Source organism: Enhydra lutris, unplaced genomic scaffold (assembly GCF_002288905.1).
Source record: "Enhydra lutris kenyoni isolate GAN:26980312 unplaced genomic scaffold, ASM228890v2 scaffoldscaffold1, whole genome shotgun sequence".
Lineage (NCBI taxonomy): Eukaryota > Metazoa > Chordata > Mammalia > Carnivora > Mustelidae > Enhydra > Enhydra lutris.
This window is the reverse complement of record NW_019154085.1, coordinates 58,719,568-58,737,720: the sequence shown is the minus strand read 5'-3', so window position 1 is coordinate 58,737,720 and position 18,153 is coordinate 58,719,568. Positions and strand designations below refer to the sequence as shown.

The 18,153-nt window shown below is 36.0% G+C and overlaps 1 protein-coding gene and 1 pseudogene across 2 annotated transcripts in view; both read right to left on the bottom strand.

Moving 5' to 3' along the window:
• LOC111140976 (proteasome 26S subunit, non-ATPase 14) overlaps positions 1-18,153 on the bottom strand; it is a 101,228-nt gene that overhangs the window by 62,022 nt on the left and 21,053 nt on the right. The window lies entirely within an intron of this gene.
• Positions 1,443-2,160, bottom strand: LOC111142721 (annotated as a pseudogene). Its single transcript, XR_002640284.1, has one exon. The product of XR_002640284.1 is annotated as a ferritin light chain pseudogene (transcript).

Here is an 18,153-nt window from a genome sequence, read left to right as displayed (position 1 = left end):
TTGCATGTTTTTCCTGGGGAAGCTCGGTAAATATTAACACCACTAATAAGATAGAAAATAACTTCAAGCCATATCCCAAATCTCCAGAATCCATTTCTTAAAACCAGAATTTTAGTGCCTACCATCATAGCTCTCTGATGATAACTATAAATGTTACAGGGACAGGAAATCCATCTACATCTCATTTTACCTAATTTTGTTTTTCCTCTTATTAGAAATGATCTGTGATCTTTCTTTCCCATTACCTTGATTAAGCAAGACCTGACATTACAAAGTTAAAATTAAATCTCATGCAACTTTAATAACATTAACATTATATCTAATATATCTGCAAATAGTGGTTTAGGCCTGTCTAAAGAGGAAAAATTTAAGACTGCCAAAAACCATGATGACAATCAGTTATTCACTAAAAATTAAACGCAGTAACTTCTATTCTTAGTAGGACTAGTATTCTTCCTTCTCAATATAAACCACTGAAGTTCTTTATTCCTAAGCAGAGCTGACCAATAAAAAAATACATAATTCTCAGTTAAATTTGAATTTGAAATAAATGAGTATTTTTAATATGTACATTCCACGCAGTATTTGGGACATACTTCTATTTTTAAAATACTCATTGTTCATATGGAATTCAAACTTACCTGGGCATCCCTTGTTCTATTCTGCTAAATACAGCAACCCAATTTCCAAGTGACTATTAAGTACTCTTTTAAAAAGATTTATTTATTTGAGAGAGACAGCAAGTGGGAGTGCTGGGCGTGGAGACCAGAGGCAGAGAGGCAGAGAGGCAGAGAGAGAGGGGGAGAGAAAGAATCTCAAGCACTCTCCCTGCTTATCGCTGAACCCAACACAGGGCTCTATTTGAGCCAAAACCAAGAGTCACTGCTCAAACAACTATGCCACCCAGCGGGACCCTATTAAGTACTTTCTAATCTAGTAAGTCTCTTTCCCATTTTATTTGTTCTGCCTAGCTTAAGCCAGAGGCAACTTTATTATCACTACACATATCCATAACTTTTTCAAAACCTAATGCTGGGGGCACCTGGGTGGCTCAGTGGGTTAAAGCCTCTGTCTTCAGCTCAGGTCATGATCCCAGGGTCCTGGGATCAAGGCCCGCATCGGGCTCACTGCTCAGCGAGGAGCCCATTTCCCCCTCTCTCTCTCTGCCTGCCTCTCTGCCTACTTGTGATCTCTGTCTGTCAAATAAATAAATAAAATCTTTAAAAAAAACAAAACAAACAAACAAAAACAAAACAAAAAACCTAATGCTGCTTCTTCCACCACCTGGGTGGCTCAGTCAGTTAAGCAGCTGACGTCGTTTTGGGTCAGGTCAGGATCCTGGGGTCCTAATATTGAGCCCAGCTTTGGGCTCTGAGCTCAGCCAGGAGACTGCTTGAGGATACTCTCTCTCCCCTTGAGAATTCTCTCCCTCCCTCTCTCTCTTTTTTTTTTTTTTTGCTGCAAAAAGCTTTATTGTTTCCATTTGGTCCAGGGCTTGGGAGAGGGCTCCAGGGTGGTTACAAAGCTGCCTCTGGCTGCAGGGAGAGGCTGAGGCACGGATGTCAGCGAGGGCTCCTCAAAGGATGCTGCTGGTCTCCGGAGCTCCTAGTCGTGCTTGAGGGTGAGCCTCTCGAAGAGATACTCGCCCAGCCCAGCCTGGGGGCCAGCCAGCCTGCGGAGGTTCGTCAGGTGGTCGCCCATCTTCTTGATGAGTTTCACCTCCTCAACCAGGAAGTGGTTCTCCAGGAAGTCACAGAGATGGGGGTCTGTGCGGGCAGAACCCAGGGCGTGCAGATCCAGAAGGGCCTGGTTCAGGCTCTTCTCCAGAACCAGGGCAGCTTCCATGGCGTCCAGGGTTTTCCCCCACTCATCTTGGGACGGCTTCTGGACGTCCTGGAGGAGGGCGCGGCGGCCGCGCTGGTTTTGCATCTTCAAGAGACGCTCAGCGCCCTCCCGCTTCTCCTCAGCCAACTCGCGGAAGAAGTGCCCCACACCTTCCAGAGCCACATCGTCACGGTCGAAATAGAAGCCCAGAGAGAGGTAGGTGTAGGAGGCCCGCAGATGCATGTTGACCAGATGGTTGACGGCGGCCTCCACCTCGGTGGAATAATTCTGACGAATCTGGGAGCTTATGGTTGATTGAAGATCAGGAGGTAATCTCTCTCTCTCTCTCTCTCTCCCCCCCTCCCTCTCTCCCTCCCCATAGATATATAAATCTTTAAAAAAACACAACCTAATGCTACTTCTTTGTCTTTAAATAAGTAATACTTTTAAGAGTAAAAGCACCCTGACCAAAGGTCACTCAGTTCCCTCTAATAAGAATATAAATGAAGTTATCATCTTAATTATATATACACATTCCTATCTTGTTAGAAATCAGCATCTACTTTGAAATGTCTTCTCTTACCAAATGCTAAAATAATCATTCAATAACCAACATATATGTCTTTTACTTTAGGCAACAAAACATTCATAGTTCAGAGTACACTGTGTCCTGCTGGTCTCTCCAACCTCTGTCCCAAGTCTAGCTGACAGTAAACTCTCCATGCAGGCCCTGAGCAGTGGTCCTTAGCTCTCCTAGATCTTCTTTGCTACAAACTCTTCTTACTATTATGTCATTAAGTCTCCATTTGCTTGTAGCTCCACCACAGCATCTGGGGGAGTGCTCTGCATATTACTACTGCTCCCTGTTAGAACGTCTTAATAGAAAAGTCAAAAAGAGAAAGCTATCTATGGACATAACTGAAAGAATCCCACACTAGATAAAGATTACCCAAAACCCACACAAAAGATGCTCAATAAATAACTCTTCAATCTCTTTATAAATAAATGCAGTTTTAGCTTTTATTTTTGATCACTATCTCACCCACAAACATGCCAGCAGCAGGCATTCTGATGCCTCTGTGAGCCAAGCATACATGAAAATGCCAAAGGCAATCCTTTGCTTCTGTGGTCTCCATTAAGAACTTTAGATCCCTTCTCCCAGAAGGATAAATATATCCAAAAGGCAGAATAAATGAGAGGCTACAGAAAAGGAAACTAATATACTTGAAGTATACTAGAAAGAGAACAAGAAACAGAGAGTAAACCAAGCAGGCAGCAGACTGGGCACAAGGGTATTTCATTTAGAGAACTGATCTGTCTTAGGCCTAAGAGTAGAAAATTGCTTTCTAGGGCATGAGAGAGGCCAACAAGGCCTCTGCATCAGCAGTTGAGAGGAAGAGAGGGCCAAGTTTGACAACCATCCACAGCATGAAGAACTAATTTTTTTCTAGTCATTGTTAGTTTGTTACTTTTAAACGCTGCTTCTTTTTAACACATAAAATATTTAAGAGGTACAAAAAGATCTAGTATTAATGCAATATACTCATTACCCAGTTTATGAAATAAAACATCATTAAAACAGTTGGGCTGAAGTTCCTTTGTCATCCTCTCTGACTCCATCCTCTCCGACTGACTGCATCCTCTCCATACCCCTACTCTACTCTAATTTTGGTCATTATCATACATTTCTTTATACTTTCACTATAAAAGTATATACAGATAAAAAGAAGTATTATAGTATTTGTATGTTTTAAATTCTATATAAAAATTTCATATACAATGTACTATTTCTCCATTGCTTTATTCATTATATTAGCGTGGATTAATCATGTTGGCATGTGAAGATCAGGTACTTTATAAAATTCCACTCTTAAGCAAAATTATGTATACATTCTCCTATTGATGGACAATTAAAATAGAGATCAGCAAACTATAGCCTGTGGGTGAGCCAGCTGACTGTTTCTGAAAATGAAGTTTTCAGAACTTCATTCTGGAATGAATGGAATGCAGCCAGGCCCATTCATTTTTTTTTTATTTATGTATTATGTATTATTTTATTTATTATTATGTATGGTTGCTTTAACACTACAGTGGCAGAGCTGAATTAAGTACGGACCATTTGGTCCACAAGCCTAAAATATTTACTATCTGGCCCTTTAAGGAAAGGATAACAACCCCTGTTATTAACAATGCTGTTATGAATGTTCTCCTGTCCATGTGGGAGATGTTCACTAGGGAACATAATTAGGAAAAGATCTACTAGGTTGTAGATCAGGCCAGTCTTTATCATTACTAGATTTTTACCAAACTGCTTCTCCAAGGTGGTTAGTTATATACTTTTATAGACCATTCATGCTTCTTCCAATGTTTGAATCTTTTGCCCATTTAAAAATGGACATCTTTCTTTCTGATCTGTAGAAGCTAAATATATATAGACAGATAACTACTGCTCTGCCCACTAAGTTAGATACCTCTTTCCCAATCTGTGGCTTACCATTTTGCTTTTTACCTTCATGTCTCAGCTGAATCTGAAAAATGAGGATTATGACATAACTCAACTTCATACAGTTGTTGTAAAGAGTACCTGAGTTAATATATTTAAAGTACTTAGAACAGTGTCTGGCACATGTAAGTGTTCAATAAATGCTAACTATTCTACAGTGCTGTTTTTTACAGGAAAATGAATTTTAAATTTCAATGTAAATTAATTTATCAATCTATCCATTGGTATTTGTGCTATCTTGTTTAAGAAATCCAACCCTACACTTTCAATTTTATGCGTCCATTAAGCAATATATGTCTCAACCTATCTGTTTATTTACTACCTCTGAATGCTCAGAAAGAACAATACTTTCAGTTAACATGGTTTCAATTAACTATTCAGTTTCAGCATATTTTCTTCAGTACAATACTGATCTCTATGAAGTTCAAGTAGAAAATAGAAACTCCTCTAGAATACCTAGTCCAATACAAGTTCTTGCCATCAAAAAATAAATAAGAGAGATCTGCTGATGTCTAAGATAAAGTAACAGAGAATTTACATTCCCACCTAAAACAAATAAACATAGTTGAAACTATAAAAAACAACAGTTTGTAGGACATGGCTGATTGGGCAACAAAGGAGAGTGGTATCTGAGGACTGTAAAACACAGAGGAAAGCCCTACTACAACCCAAGCATATTGCCTTAGGACAGTTTCTGGGCTACAGTGTAGGAGAAGGGAAACCAGGAAGAGTCTAGTGGACTCCCTGAGTTGAGGTGATGGAGCTAAGATGACTAGGTAACCAAAGAAGCTAGAGGTATCAGGATGGAGTACTGATAATAGCTAAGAAAATGGTTGCTAAGAGAGAAAACCCTGGAGATCTTGAGGGTCCTCCCTGAGTAATTCAGCTTAGTACTGCTAAGTGCATTTGTGTAAAGAAACTACCAAAAGCTGGGGAAAGAATTAGAGAGAAGAATACCTACCTCTCACATAGCACTGAAGATAGTGTCTGTTCCCACTAACCAAACTGAAAAACTTCCAAATGCAAAGGCATCGACTAGACAGAAGGGTCTAAGAACTACTCCAGATTTACCTAATAATATTTAAAAGCAAAACTAGAAAGAATCAAACAGATTCCAAGTAACTTACTGCATCTCTTAACAAATATCAAGAATATTTATAAAAGTAAAAAACAGCCAGCATACAAGACAAAATTCAGGCAGGCACTAGTGAAAAATTACTAGGCATGCAAAGAAGAAAATATGACCCACAATGAGGAGATCAATCAACTGAAACCAATCTAAAACTGACAAAGATGTTAAAATTAGCAGACAAGGACACTAAAATGTTATTATAATTGGTAAAAAGTGGAGACATGGAAGACAAAAAATGGCCCAAATCAAAGTTCCTGAGGTAAAAACTGCAATAAGTCAGTGGCAATGGGATGAAGTAGGGGTGAATTTAGAGAGGCTTGATAGAGCTTTAACTCTGGTGTCTGTGAGTGGCCAAAAGGTAAAAAATATATATTTTAAGATGAAAAATACACTGAATGGGATTAATGGAAGATTTAATCTTACAAAAGAAAAAATAAATTAACCTGAAGACATAGGAATAGAAAATGAAACAGAGTCCAAAATGATAGGAAAAAAATTAACAGAGCCATAAATGAGCTATGGGACAACTACAAGGAGAAAAATATATATGTCTTTCGGATCCTTGAAAGGGTGGGGGAATGAGAGGAGAACAGAAAAATATTTAAAGAAGTAGTATCAAAATTTGTTGAAACTTGATGAAAATAATAAACCTACAGATATAGGAATCTCAAAGAACTACAAGAACAAGAAACACAAAGAAAACCTCATCAATGCATGTAACTAAAGACTAGTGATAAGGAAAAATCTTAGAAGCATTATAGAATAACAAGAATAAATACAGAGATCAATAAAACAGAATTGGAAGTTCAGAAATAAAAGTCAACGGGTCTCTCATAAAGGGACCAACACAATTCAATGGAAAGAGAGTCTTTTCAATGGTGCTAAGAATATCTACATGCAAAAACAAGATTCCCACCTCACACCATACACATCGTGGATCACACACACACACACACACACACACACCCCAAAAAGTAATAGCTAAAATCACAGGGGAGCCTGGGTGGCTCAGTTGGTTAAGCATCTGCCTTCAGTTCAGGTCATAATCTCGGAGCCCTGGGATCAAGGCCCACATTGGGCTCCCTGCTCAGCAGGTAGTCTGCTTCTCCCTCTTCCTCCGCCCCTCTTCACTCCAATCATGCTTGCTCTCTCAAATAAATTTAAAAAGAGCTAAAATCATTAAACTCTTAGAAGAAAACTGAGGAATAATTTTTCATGAACTGTGGTTAGACAGCAATTTCTTGGTATAATATCAAAGGCATGTTATAAGAGAAAACTGATATACAGAACTTAAATACAAATTAAAAAACTTTTTTGTGTTACAGGGCACTCCCCCCCAACTTGTACATGCATGCATTCTCTCTCCCAAATAAGTAAATAAATCTTAAAAAAAAAAAATCCATACTATAAATCCTAAAACAAATAATAAACTAACAAGAAAGTTATAGCTAGAAATCCAACAAAGATGACATAATAGAATTATTTAAAAATTCAATCTAAAAGGAGGCAGAAAAGGAAAAAATAACACAAAAGAACAAGTGAGAAAAATAGGTAAACAGTAATATGACAGATTTAAATGTAATCATATCAATAACTGCATTAAATGTAAATGACCTAAATATCATAATTAAAAAGCCAAGATTATCAGACTGAATTGAAGACAAACCTATATGCTACTTACAAGAAAGGTACTACAAGCAGGTTAAATAAAGACCCAAATAAGTTCACTGGAAAATATGTATCACAATAACACCAGTCAAAAAGAAAGCCGGAGTGTCTATGTCAATATCTAACAACTTCAGAGCAAAGAGTATTACAAGTATTAAAGAAGCTCATTATATTCAGTATGATCATCTCAACAAAAGCAAAAAAAGAATGACAAAGCCCAATATCCACTCCACATGGAAAGTAAATAAAGTAAAAAATAGTAACCTTCTGTAACCTGACCATCTATTAAAAACCACATAGCTCAGGGACTCAGGGCTCAGCTCAGTCCCCTGTCCGTCCTCCCCATCTTCTTGAATAAAATAATTTAGAAAGAGAAAAAAAAAAAAAAACCACATAGCTAATATGCTTGATGGTAAAATAGCAAATGCTTTCCCCTAAGATCAGGAACAAGTCAAAAAAGTCCACTTTAGGGGCACCTGGGTGGCTCAGTGGGTTAAAGCCTCTGCCTTTGGCTCAGGTCATGATCCCAGGGTCCTAGGATTGAGCCCCGCATCGGGCGCTCTGCTCAGCAGGGAACCTGCTTCCCTTTCTCTCTCTGCCTGCCTGTCTGTCAAATAAATAAATAAAATCTTAAAAAAAAAAAAAAGTCCACTTTAACATTTTACTGAATGTTATCAACATTTTACTGAAGGTTCCAATCAATTCAGCAAAATAAGAAATTAAAGGAATCCAGACTGGAAAAAAAGAAGTAAGAACTGTCTCTTTCACAGACAACATAATCATTGAAATAAAATACTGCTATAGTAGCATCAAAAATATGAAACAGACATAAATACGACAGAATGTGAAAATTTTATACACTAATAACTACAAAAATTGTTGAGAAAAAGTTAAAACCTTAATAAAGAGATATATACTGCATTCATGGCTCATAAATCTCAATTCTGTTAAGATATCAGTTCTCCCCAAATTGATGTATAGATCTGATACACCATCAGTTAAAATACCAACAAGTTTTTACTTATATAAATTAACATACTTGATTTTAAAGTCTGTATGAAGATGCAGAAGACCTTAGAATAGCCAAAACAATGCTGTTAAAAAGAACAACTGGAGGACTAATAGAACTTTATTTCAACACATTATGGAGCTACACTATCCAAGACAATGTATTAGCTTTAAAACCCAAGACAGACAGATAATGAAATAGAACAGATTCTGGAAACAGTCATACATACAGGGACAACTCATTTTCAATAAAGGTGCAAATAAAACGTAAAGAAAAGATAATCTTTTCAATACATGTTGCTTCAAGAGCTGGATAACCACATGCAAAAAATGTTTTAAAATATGAACATGATTCACAACTTACATCATATATAAAAAATTCAAAATGGATCACAGACATAAATATAAAACTTAAAACTAGAAAACTTTTAGAAGAAAACATAAGAGACTATCTTTGTGATCCTGAGTTGGCACAGATTTCTTAGATATACCAAAGTATACCTTATAACAAAAATTTAATAAATTAGACTTCAAATTTAAAAACTCTGCTTTTCAAAAAACACTAACAGAGTAAAAAACTAATATCTGCAAATTACATACTTGATAAAGGAGTTGTATCTAAATGATATAAAGAACTCCCAAAACTCACAAATAAAACAGTCCAGTAAAAACTGGACAACAGACTTGAATAAAGACCTCACTAGATATATGGATAGCAAATAAGCACATGAAATGGTATTCAATATCATTAGTCACTAAGGAAGTGTGTGAACTAGAACCACAATCAGATACTATTACCTATTACAATGGCTAAAATTAAAAAAGATTAACCGTACCAAGTGTTGGCAAGGATGTGGAGGAACTTGAACTCATACCCTGCTGGTAGGAGTGTAAAATGGTACAACCACTTTGGAAAACACGTTTGACAGTTTTTCAGTAAGTTAAATATATATCCATTGTATGATCCAGTCATTCCACTCTTAGGTGTTTCCCCAAAAGAAATGAACATGTACATAATGTTCCATTATTGCTTTATTTAAAACAGCCCCAAACTAGAAAATACCAAAACAGCTGTAAACAGGTAAACAGATAAAGTGTGGTATATTGATCCAATGAAATACCACTGAGCAATAAAAGGAAATGAGCTATTGATACACACTTAGAAGAATCTCAAAATACTTTAAGGTATAAAAGCCGGACATACTACTACTGTATGAGTCCATTCACTTAACATTCTAGAAAATGAAAACTAATGGATAATGGCAACAGATCAGTGGTTACTTGGAGAATGGAGAAGAATATAAAAGAGGGACTATCAAGGGGCCTAAATAAATTTGGGGAGTGATCGATGTTCCCATCATGATTGTAGTGATGGTTCTTTAAGTCAAAACTTTGACGTCAAAACTCATCAAATTTATTTTATGTATGTATAGTTTAGTGCATGCCAATTACATTTCAATAAAGCAAATAAAAGCAAAAGAAAAAAGCATATATATATTCCTATCCTAAATTCTTATAACTCAAAGAATATTGTAAAGTTACTTAATGATTTCTGTGATCATATACTGCCTCTTGTGATAATTCTCAAGTACAGCAACTACAAAATAAAACTTTTGTAAGCATAAAATAGAAAAAGGCTTATGAATAGGATAGATAATACGATATGGTGTAGTAGCTCAGCAAATTCATGTATCAGTCAAAAATAGCGTTCATTCAGAAATGCCCAATTAAAACATTTTAAGAGCAGCTTTTCTATCTTCCAAAAAAAAAAAAAAAATTCCTGACTCCACCTACAATGTGATTGAATTATAGCTCCTGTGTATACACACACACACACACACACACACACACAGAGCAGTTTCCAAACTCCACATCTCTTGATTTGTAGTTCCAAAGATAATTAATTCCAAAAGTTGTTAGGGAAATATTCTGGTCAAAGGAGAGAAGTCTAGTTTAGGGATGCTTCAAGGCTCAAAAACTCACCACAACATTATGCATTTAGAGACCAAGTTTTAATCTTTCAGATTACAAAACATTTTTAAATCCTCTCATTTTTAACTGATCTTTCAAACAATGTAGTTAGGTATAATCATACTTCTACTGAGCATACACACTGGCAAATAAACATAGATAATTTAAATAACTATGCAAGCTACAGGTCAGGAGGTACATCAGGTCTAATCCACTTTCTGCTATACCACATCTTTTCAATTACTGCAAATGTTAGCTGTTCACACAATGAAAAATATTATGACTTACTGCTCAATGTCATCTGCACAGGCATCCCTGAGCCCATCACCATGAATAAAAATGACCATCTGCACTGAATCATTCTTATAAATTCAGTATATTAAAAAAATGACAATGCCTATCAACAATCTGATAAAACCCCCTCCCAAATCAAAATATTGGTAAGGGGAATAGATATTCTGGAATCAGAAAGAATAAATATGAGGTTATATCACTGCCTCATTGCTTAAAACTAAGACTCTTGTGAATTGGGGTTTCTCATACCCATAGTACTGATTACTGTGAGTATTAAATGATAGAACATCAGATACTGCATTAGTAAGGTACCTGGCACACAGCTGCTACTACTCTCCCTATTTTTAACAATATACTTTTTATACTTAAGTTATTGATGTCTGTCAAAAAACAGTAATTCTAACATCAATAATATAGATATGCTTTAGAAATAAACACTAAATTTAGATATATAAAGGATAATACTTTGTCTTTCCTTTAACTGAGTTTCACTCATAAGCATGCCTGTTAGGCACACAGATTAAAAAATAACAAAACAACAAAGTCAGCAAATTTCTTCACAGTATATACAGACATACAGCATGCCTGAGACTGATTCCGAATCTGTATACTTGTAAAAATTCTGGTTACTGGTTTTAAAAAACTAATCTAATTTTTCTTTAAATAACTCTGAATAAGTAAATCATTCTTATGATAGTACACAGGGTTGATAATAGATCTTAATGTTTATAAAAAAATAAAGTGAAGATAAACTTAAAATGAACTTCTTTCTAGTGTACTACAAATATAAAAATCACCTGTGATAAATAGTTTCAAAGAGGTTTACTTTTTCCATATAATTCTAAGGGTTTTATTTCAAATAAGAAATGTCATTGAAAATACTGAAGAAAAAAATTTATACCCACACTCATAATATGCTTCCATTATCCATAATTTTAGGACCTATGGCCCCTTCTAAATAGTACCACAGCCTTTTTATATTCCCGTTTTTCATCAATATTCCAATCCATAAAATATTTAAATACAATGTTATATTAACAACAGTGACCTGCTTTAATTCAACATAGTATTCTAAGGCCTAGACACAGCAATCAGACAAGAAAAATAAAAGGCATCCAAACTGGAAAAGAAGTAAAGCTGTCACTATTTGCAGATGCCATGATACTATATATACAAAAACTTAGAGACTCCATAAAAACCATTAAATAAATAAGTTCAATTTAAATTTATTTAGATCTATTTAAATCTACTTAATTTTAATTTAAAATAAATAATAAATAAAATATATAAATATATAAAGATTAAATAAATTGAAAGTAAAATTAAAAATTCTATTTAAATTTATTAAATAAATTCAACAAACCTGCAATTAATCTGTTCCATTTCTATACAACATTAATGATCTGTCAGAAAGAAATTAAGAATCCCATTTCCAATTATACCAAAAGAACACCTGAAATAAATTTAACCAAGAAAGTGGAAGACCAGTACTCGGAAAACTATATGACACCGATGAAAGAAACTGAAGATGACACATCCAAGTCGAAAGATACTCCATGCTTAAAGACTGAAGAATTAATACTGTTAAAATGTCCATATTACCCAAAACAACCTACAGATTCAGTGCAATCCCTATCAAAATGCCAATGGTATTTTCCATAGGACTAGAACAAATAATCCTGAAATTTGTAGGGAACCACAAAAACCCTGAATAGTCAAAGCAATCTAGAGAAAGAACAAAAAAGATGGAGGTATCACACAATCTGAGTGCAAACAATACAACAAAGCTATAGTAGTCAAAAGAGTATGGTACTGGCACAAAAACAAACACAGAGATCAAAAGAGCCCAGAACAAACCCACAGTTATACAATTAGTTAATCTACAACAAAGAAGGCAAGAATATACAATGGAGAAAGGACAGTCTCTTCAATAAATGGTATTGGGGAAACTGGACAACTACATACAAAAGAATGAAACGAGACCACTTTCTTATACCATATGTGAAAATAAACTTAAAACAGATTAAAGATCACAAGCCATAAAACTCCTAGAAGAAAACATAGGCAGTAAGCTTTTGGACATCAATATGAGCAATATTTTTTTTTCAGATGTCTCCTCAGGCAAGGGCAACAAAGGCAAAAATAAACAAACGGGACTACATCAAAATAAGAATCTGCACAACAAAGTAAACCCTAAAAAACAAAAAGGCAACCTACTGAATGGGAGAAAATATCTGCAAATGATATAAATGATAAGGGGTTAATATCTGAAATATTCAAAGAATCCACACAACTCAATATCAAAAGACAATGTAACTAAAAAATGGGCAGGGGCACCTAGGTGGCTCAGTCAGTTAAGCCTCTGCCTTTGGCTCAGGTCATGATCATGGGGTTCCGGGATTGAGCCCCACATTGGGCTCCCTGCTCACTGTGGAGTCTGCTTCTCTTTCTCCCTCTGCCCCTCCTCACTGCTCGCACGCTCTCTCTCAAATAAATAAATATGTTTTGAAAAACGGGCAGAGTGCTCACTTCAGCAGCACATGTATTAAAAAATGGGCAGTGGTTATGAACAGACATTTTTCCAAAGAAAACATACAGATGACCAACAGACAAATGAAAAGATGCTTAACATCACTAATCATCAGGGAACTGTAAATCAAAACCACCTCACAGCTGTCAGAATGACTATTATGAAAAAGACAAGAAATAACAAATATTGGCAAGGATGTGGAGGAAACAGAACCCTTATGCATCACTGGTGGGGATGTAAACTGGTACAGCCAGTATGAAAAACAGTATGGAGTTCCTCAAATAATTAAAAATACAATTACCATATGAACCAGCAATTCCACTTCTGGGTATGTATCAGAAGAAAACAAAAACACTAATTAAAAAAGACATATGCATCTTTATGTTCACTGCAGCATTATTTACAAGAGCCAAAATATGGAAATCAACCTAAGCATACATTGATAGATGAATGGATAAAGATGCGGTATTGATACATGAAATATTACTCAACCATAAAAAAGAATCAAATCTTGCCATTTGCAAAAACATGGATGGAACTATAGGGTATCACGCTAAGTGAAATAAGTCAGAGAAAGACAAATACCACATAATCTCACCTTGTGTGGAATCTAAAAACAAAACAAACAAATAAAACAAAACAAAACAGAAACCGACTCTTAGAGAACAATTTCATGGTTGCCAGGGAAGAGGGGTAGACAGAGAATGGGCAAAATAGTTGGAAGGAGATTACAAGGTACAAACTTCTAGTTATAAAAGAGGTAAGATGTGGGGATGCAGTGTACAGCACAGTGAATATAGTTAATAACATTATGACAACATTGGTGACAGATGGTAACTAGATCATGTCACAATGCAAAGAAATGTTAAATCACTATGTGGTACATCTGAAATTAATTATAATGTTGTACGTCGACTACCAAAAAAAAAAAGCCAGTGACCCTGCTTAAATTTAACCATTGTCTGACAAGGAAGGCACTATGGAAAAGCTTGAAATGTACAATTTTGCCAGCTGATATACAAAAGTTCTAAATTAGCATATGAAAAGTAATCTACATATGGCTAGTAAAATTCAGAGAAGTCAAGTGAATAAAAGGTAGAAACTATCTGTACTTACAAACCTAAACTGAGCTAAGCAAAGCCTTTTGAATGTTCGGCCATAATTCAACATTTAATAGGCCTCTGGGCTTGTTATGGTCTCACTGTTAAAATAAGTTAACAATAAGGCTATCATTATCTACTACTCCTAATATGAGCTCCTAGCACTGCAGGTCTGTTATCTAACATTACTTCTTATAATCACGTAATCCTGCAAAGTGAGTACTATTATGCCTATAGTAAAATGAGGAAGCTGAGGCTCAAAGATGTTAACCAATGTGCCCATGGTGATCAAGATTAAGTGGTGAAGCCTAATTTTAAAGCTGCCAATGTCGCAGTAAATATCTTTTTGAAAACATTAATACAGGAAATGACCTAAGTGTATATCAATAGAGGACTGGTTAAGTAAGTCATGGCTCCTCCATAAAAGGAAACAGCAAACAATCACTTAAAGAAAAATGAAGTAGCTTTTTATGTACTGAATATGGGAAGGGACAATATCCAGGATATACTATTAAGTAGGTGCATGCCACTGTCCAATACGGTAGTCACTGGCTACATGGAGCTATTTAAACTTAAATTTTTAAAATTAAATTAAAAATTTAGGGGTGCCTGGGTGGCTCAGTGGGTTAAGCCTCTGCCTCTGGCTCAGGTCATGATCTCAGGGTCCTGGGATTGAACCCCGAGTTGGGCTCTCTCCTCAGCAGGGAGCCTGCTTCCTCCTCTCTGCCTGCTTCTCTGCCTACTTGTGATCTCTGTCGGTCAAATAAATAAATAAAATCTTTAAAATAAATAAATAAAAATAAAAGTAACTACCTATTTAAAAATAGCTTGTTTCATTCTTAAACTCCTTGATTTATGCTAGTAAGAAGCATAAAAGGCTCAAGAAGTTCTGAGGCATAACCAATAGAGATTAAGGGACAGAAAACATCTCTTCAAGATTTCCTAGAAATACTCCTAACCACTACCTTAACTGCATTAAGCATTTGTTTATTCATAACAACTATTTGGGATACCAACCAACTACAGAGTTGCCATTTAGAGGAATTAAAGAAACAGGGACAGACAAAAAAAAATTGGAAGAAAAAGCATTACAGAGCATTAAAGAGAGGCTGTGGTCAAAAAGCCCAGGGGAAATTATATTCTTTGGGGAAGGAAGGCATGGGTCACACTGCCACATCTATTTCTCTTCTCCCTTTCTCATACTGCTGTTTAATGCTTACAGAGGAGCATTTGAAAGCAAGTCTTTCAGTTCTACTCCGAAATCGTATTTTTTCCTTCAAAGGTCATAAGTTACTTTACTATTATATGCCTCAATCTCTTCACCTGTGAGATGGAAACCTGTTGCTTAATCAGTGTTATTTACTAACTACTGGACATTTTTGCCTAGGAGATGGGAGAGGGAATAACAGCCAAACCTGAGAATATAAAAGGCAGTCATCAGGTAATCCATAATAACAAACAACAAAACATTTGAACTGATACTTTCTCACTGGGAGATAGCTCAGGGAGGCTGAAGGGCCTGGGGATGATGCTAATGTACAAAAATATACCCTGGAAGAAAAATGAATTGGAATAAGATCCCAAACATCCACTTCCTTGCACAATGACAGTGTATTGTCACTCTCTTTTCCTCTTCCATGGATCTCAGCCACTATTCAGATCAAGTCTAGTTCCAGAATGTGGCCTTTCATCGCTGCCCAATATATACTACCTTTCTCAGTGAGTATGGATTAAGTATCTGTGCCAGGGCAGAGAGAAAGCCACTCTGGTGTTCACAAAGGGGCAAAGACACAAATTTGTCCCTACACAAACTGGGGATCAGAGAGGGACTCCACAATCTACTCATATCCACAAGCATTCAAAGAAGGCAACTTACTAAGGAAAATATCCTGCAAAATAAAAGACCAAGAAAGGAAGATGTGGCATAGTGAGGAAAAAAACGTATGATGACTCTTTCCAGAAATGTGTATCTCTAAATTACTAAACAAATTTTAAAATGCAAGAATTACCAATAAGTAATTTAAATCCTAAAAAAATTATAGGGCAGATGTTAAATTCATTTCATACAATTGCTACATGTAGAAATCTATGTGGCCTTAGACTACCACACATTTATTTAAGGGAAGGAGACATCTGAAAATGAGTTTATATTATGGGAAAGTTCAAAGAAACTTGCCAGTGTGTGTCAGCTCCATAGCCTATGGGAAGTGAGCATCGCCTGTCTGTGCCAGTCAGATCACCAACCAACATTACTGTGCAGGCCATTAAAGAAGCTGTTAAAACTCTGGTTTAAAACCAATCTCAGCACAGGCCAGAGCAGCAGATTAAGCAGAACTTTATATCAGTGGCAGGTCTTCCAAGTTCTCTTGATGCCACAGAATTCATAAGTGGGATCAGTATGTTCTAAAAAAACATGGTACTGCAAAAGGAAAAAAAGGTTCCACAGCATCAAGCCGTGTAATACTTGAAACCTCATCATCAAAGTGACAGTTTTCAAGTGCCATTTATGATGCCCTAGTCTGGAAACATCCCAGCTAACCCATCTGATCAACAATTTCACAGATGGAAGCACTTGATGGCTAATTGGCAAGTCTATTATTCAAATAAAACAGCTCTCTGTACCTCTTCTTTCATTATTACAAGTCAAGGTACAACAAGACTGGTCATTCAAATTAGCTTATTAAAAGAAGTGTCTTTCCAAAAATATTTTTTTTAATAAAACAGCTTATTTTGGCAATTAGTTTAGAATACTAATTGATTTCTGAATAGTAAGGAAATGTTTTATTAACTAAAAGGAATAAGGTATTAAACCTTCTTTAAAAAGTTGTACAATTTGTATCCTCTATTTTTAATCAATATATCAAGGTATATGTTACATGTTATCATAGAGAATAAAATGAAATATTCACTCATTCCTTAAATATTCTTAAAACATGAAACAAGAATGACATATCGCAACAAAGAAAACTCCTCTCAAATATTTTTTGTGTTTCTTAAAAATTTAAAAAGCAAGCATCCGGGGGGCCCCGGTGGTTCAGTCAGTTAAGTGTTCGACACTTGGTTTTGGCTCAGGTCATGATCTTGGGGTTGTGGGATAGAGCTCAGCTGGGCTCTGCACTCAGCAGGGAGTCTGCTTAAGATTCTCTCTCCCTCTGGTCCTCCCAACCACTGCATAAGAGGGCACGGAGGCATTCTTGCTCTCTCTCAAAAAGAAGTAACTATAAAAAAAATTAATACATAAAAAGCAAAGCTTCTTACTCTTCACCTACATTTTGCAATAAAAAGTTCCAGACTATTTAAGGTTTTTTAATTTATGAAGCAAGTAGCCAGTGACAACACTGTAAGATTAGCTATGTGAGAAAATGTTGATGTAGAATAGCCCTCGGCAACAGAAAAACTTGTGTTCTAACTCTAGCTTCACTTCTTAGTTCTATGACTCAAGCCTATAATACAGGAGTAGTTATCCCTACTCACACAGGATTGCTGTGAGGATTAAATGAGATTAAATTCATAGAACATCTCAAAACATGGGAGGCACTCAGCATTAGTCCATTTGGCTCTCATCCTCTCCCCCATCCCCACTTCTATAAATTCTAGGACTATCCTGATAAAACTGTCAAAATATGTGGGTTCTCTTCATGGATTCAGACATTTGCCCTAGATCCCACTGACAATTACATTCCCGATTCAGACTATATCCCTTTATTGCTACAGTAGTGCTACAATACAGCTACAATGTTCACAACCCTCAAGGAAACCCCTAAGAGTCTTGCTGAGAGACTAAACTATAAAATATTCCAAGATCTCATTTAGCCTACCAAATAGAAATTGGGGGGGGGGGGATGCGAAGGAAATAGCAGCCAGAAACTGTGGAACCAGGTGAAAACCAAAGTAAAATCAAAATCATCTCCCTATAGTGATATGACTATTTAATAGTAACAAAAATGTATTCTAGTAGGTGATAAAATAAGCCATTTCCATTTAGTAAAAGAACACCTCCTTCTCTATAAAACCGAAAGGGGTGCTTTTCCAACTAGGTTTTGTTGTTTCATCTACTTCTGATAAGCATTTTGCTTTCAATTACTTAGGCTCTGGTGTTTAGAGCACTAAGGGAATAAAGAAC